The sequence below is a fragment of the Triticum urartu genome, chromosome 1, assembly GCF_003073215.2.
Source record: "Triticum urartu cultivar G1812 chromosome 1, Tu2.1, whole genome shotgun sequence".
NCBI classification, from domain to species: Eukaryota; Viridiplantae; Streptophyta; class Magnoliopsida; order Poales; family Poaceae; genus Triticum; species Triticum urartu.
The window spans coordinates 139,549,967-139,554,679 of record NC_053022.1 but is presented as its reverse complement, the minus strand read 5'-3'; positions in this window follow the sequence as shown (position 1 = coordinate 139,554,679).

The window sequence follows — 4,713 nt, the reverse complement described above, 5'->3', positions numbered from 1 at the left end:
ACTCATGACCCGCTTTTGCGCGGGCGAGGATAGCTGGCTGGCTCGCAACAACAACACATCGAGGCATCCGGACACTTAGGATACCAAAGATGCCAACGGTAGGCAACGTCGTAACAGACCAAAGCGCCGCAATAACGGCGATAACACAGAAGATACGGCAGTCATTGCCGGATTCAGAGGCTCTAGATCCGGTGAGAGGAAAAAGCCATTTAAAAGAAGTACTCCGGCTGCGTCCAGTTTGGATCGCATACTGGATCGCTCGTGTCAAATCCACGGCACCCCCGACAAGCCAGCCAATCACATCAACAGAGAATGCTGGGTGTTCAAGTAGGCCGGCAAGTTAAACGCCAAAAACAAGGACAAGGGACTACATAGTGATGACGAGGAGGAGCCCCGGCTGCCGAACACAGGAGGACAGAAGGGGTTCCCCCCACAAGTGAAGACGGTGAACATGATATACGCAACCCACATTCCCAAGAGGGAGCGGAAGCGTGCACTAAGGGACGTCTATGCGATGGAGCCTGTCGCCCCAAAGTTCAACCCATGGTCTGCTTGCCCGATCACCTTTGATCGTAGGGACTACCCTACTAGCATCCGTCATGGTGGATCCGCCGCACTGGTCCTAGACCCCATTGACGGTGTCCTGGACTAGGGGGTACTCACCACGTCATTTCCCGATCAGTTGGATTGGGACGAGGACCCCCATGGCCGTATACTCATGGGCCAGTTCGAACAACCCCTGCCGCATACAAGGAAGACTCCACAAGACTTGGCGCCCAAGACAAGGACTCTCCTAAAACCCTAGGCCTCCGATGTCTTATATAAACCGAGGCCAGACTAGTCAATAGACAATTTCAAATTCATTAGATCAATCTCGTGGTAGACATATGTACTCTGTACTACACCCATATGAATACAATCAAAAGCAGGACATATGGTTTTACCTCCATCAAGAGGGCCCGAACCTGGGTAAAATCCTGTGTCCATGTTACCATCGCTCCAAGACGCCTAGCTTAGGACCCCTACTACGAGATACGCCAGATATTGAACCGACATTGGTGCTTTCATTGAGAGCCTGCTGGGTGATATTCGCGGATTGATGGGACAATCAGGTGATATTTTTTCAATTAGACCTGTTCTACGTAAATCGTATCTTTTGCAAGTCATTTCTTACATGCCGGGCTATATTGTTTGTAGTTATATCAGGATCCATGACCTAGAAAAATTTAACGACGGTGGCCGTATTGTCACCTCGTAGTACACCGGATCCGGACTCTTGTGCGGCTATTATGAGTACGTCAGACCCAGTGCACCATGGAAATTCTTGATGAAGTATGCGCATGCGGCGGCGGCCCAGAGTTGAGGGTTTGCTGCGTGAGTCAGCGGAAAAAGTTAAAGGAACGAAAATTAGTCCGGTCGGTGGCGATCCATATGAGACATGGAGCAGTGCATGTGGTCCGATAAGAGTTCGTCTCTGTGGAGCACGCATTAGGGGAATTCTCTTTCCTTCCTTTTTTAATTCATATCTTGCTTGGCCGCTGGCCCTCTGCAATGTTCTCTGACGAGTGCATGGAAGCAAACTACTACTAACCATCTAATTGATTACTAGTTTTGCAGCACTTTATCTTAGATTTGGTACGTGGATTCTAGTAATCTGAGTACTACTACTCCACTTGAAGGATCAGTATATCTTTAATATTGGTGGATACTAGTCTGTATGGACCGCTTCCTCTTATTCGCTTTGGTCTGCTATGGTCATCGCTACTCAAACAGAAATATCAGGTTCTATTTTTCCAGTTACCAACGAAGTATATATTAAATACGCACTGGATATGGTTCTGCTGGTTTGCACAATTTTTTCTGTGTAGACCTTTAGCGACCGATCTAAAATTTGGTCCATCAAAGCGGTGGCCGCATCCGGACATAAAGCGGGGCCGTTTAATGGATTGTCAAACTGGCCCTGACGGCACATGCAGTTCTTGATCACGGAGCCGAGGACAAATCCACCACTGGCAGCGATCATCAAGGGAGATCCTTTCCCTTATTCTCATTCTCTTTCCTTATTTAATTCAGCCTGCCGTCGGTTGTCCACTAGTAATTTTTTATTTTTGTTAAAGTTTGCGTAGTTCTAACGCAATCATGTACTAGTTTTACACCCGGCCTTTTTTTCTTCATGATGACTACCACGCCAACTATGCTACTACTACCAGAATCAGGCGCTAGTACTGGTTTAGCTAGCTACGTAACACCACCACTTCACGTGGAGTACATGACCAAGTTTACCTTTCCCTCAAATTGCTATGTGCACTAAGAGGCGGTCAACAGGAAGCGTGGATCCCTTCCCTTTTACTATGTTCTAGGGATTGTTGCACGTGGATTATTTTCTGTTGGTTTGTACTGTATTATATTATTTTTTACAGAGATACTTGCCGATGCTTGTAAATGCTTTTTTCGTCTGCATCGATCTGGCCAGCCGACGTACGCGTCAGAACCTTCATCAAACCGACCTCCACATTCAGATCCGTAGTTCCGTATATTGGTCGGCCCGACGCAGTCTTGACGCACTCCGGCAAGGACGCCCCTCATCCATAATCATCTCGTCTGCTATCAGCTTCGACGTCATCGAATAAGTCGACAGGTGCAATTGTTTTAGTTATTCACATTGTGCATATTAATAATATTTCAAAGAGTATTTTCTGCTCGTCGACGATTGTTCGTACTGCAGGTTTTGTAGTCTGGTCTACCTTGAGGCCGTCGTCTTATGGCGATTCGATATGCCATCGCTGTCCCGCACTCATCTTTCCGTAACCCGGGCAACCCTGCGAATTCGGATTTTGTCACCTCGTCACGCTGACGCCCTGCGACACATCGGCCTCGTGCCAGGCCAAATCTCCTTTAATAATTTATTTTACATAAAAAAATTTCTAAAGAAATTTTCTTTTCTTTATTTTGTTATCATCTATCTTGTGCTATTCCATGCATGTAGATGGTGTCATGGCGGGCCGATGTCATCATCCCGCCCGCGTCGACCAAGTTTTGGGGTCACCTCGGCGTGTGTCCCTCTGCCGACATCTCCGTGCGGCCACTCCGCCATGCCGACCTCGGCGCTCAGGCCATGTTTATTTAATTATTTACTTCGCTTGAGTTAAATAAGCAGAAGAACCTTTTTAAAAAAGGGGTATATTATTACTATCATTACTTGTTAGAACCTTTGTCTTGCACTGTTTTTATGTGCACAGGTAATCAACTTCGACTGCGTCACGCGGTCAAATCTGTGGACCGATGTCGTCGTCCTGCCTGCACCGATCAAATTGCGGTGTCGCTTCAACGCGCGTCCCTGTGTGCACCAACTTCAACTGTGCTATGTCGCCACTTCGTCAAGCCGAGTTTTTTTCCCGGACACTTCGGAACCGGCTTGGGGGCTGGGACCTCGGCCAGGCCAAAGACTGTCTTCGTCCCGCCTTAAGTCCGGACCTCATCATCAACACCGAGAACACTAACCAGCTAAGTCGCTTTCATGCTCAAAAACTTTCAGTTTTAAATTTTGTTCGGTTCGACCAAGCATTTTGCTTTTTTGACAAAGAGTCATTTGTGAAAAACTTTCTTTGTCGAAACCTTGTTTGTTGCAAGCAAATTCAAATACCCCGTTTACTTGGGGGCTTCCTTCATGAAGCTTTTCCTCTTGCATATGATTATACTTGTACGGCTTTGTTCCTTGTCCGTGTATTACGCCACAATATGCACCATATTGACTTAAGTGTTCTGCAAGCTGGGTTGCCTGGCTCCTATGCTTACCCCTACGTTCCTGATTGTTCGGCTAGTGAGTAAAGGGAGCACCTCTGCGATTGTCACGATCGGGTCATCCGAGCTCTGACCTCAGACTGGGTGAAGCCGAAAGCTAGCGCTCTTATTGTTTTCAATCATGGTCGGCACACGACGGAACTCATGAGTATAAAAAATCTATTCCACAAGTCTCATAGTAATAATGAGCACCGAAGAAAGGTATTGGTGGGGGTACTATTTTCTTCGAAGATGCTTCTTACACTTCGTCAGTAATATAGCATAAGTTCCCTGAGCGCGCTTTGTCTATTACAGCCTTATGGCCTGATTGCCTGGTCATCGGAAACACTGTCGATACTCTCGACAGGTGGAGTACATGACACTTTTCGGCCCTTGGCCGAAGAGGGAGAAGCCGATGGTCAGTTAAGACGCGTTTAAAGTTCGGGTGAACACAGATATGATATAAGTACTTCGGTACATACACTCATTATAGATAAAATTCTTTTACCCAAGTCACTTGGGGGCTCTTAAATTAATATGAGCAGTTTTATAATAGATGTTTTCTTCTTAGTCGTTGCAAAATCTTTTTCTACCACTCCTTTATCGACTCAGGTGTATGATCAATAGCCGGGTAGCCTGGTTTCTCTCTCAAACCGCTCGCGTTCAGTTCGCTAAACTGGCCTGAGAAACACTCTGCCTTTAGGATAGGGAGGTTGAAGCCGAAGGTTGCCCCACTTGAAGTCTAGAGATCGGATTTGTCATGTCAAAGCACGATGGAAGTACACTTTTAAGACCAATTTCTTATTGGCACCAAAACAACTTGATTCAATCTAGACGTAAAGTTTATACGCATGTTTTTGGCCTTTGAGCTTATAACATATTTTCACCTATTTTATGTTTTCCTTTCAGGAACTAGGACACTCTCTTGGTTGA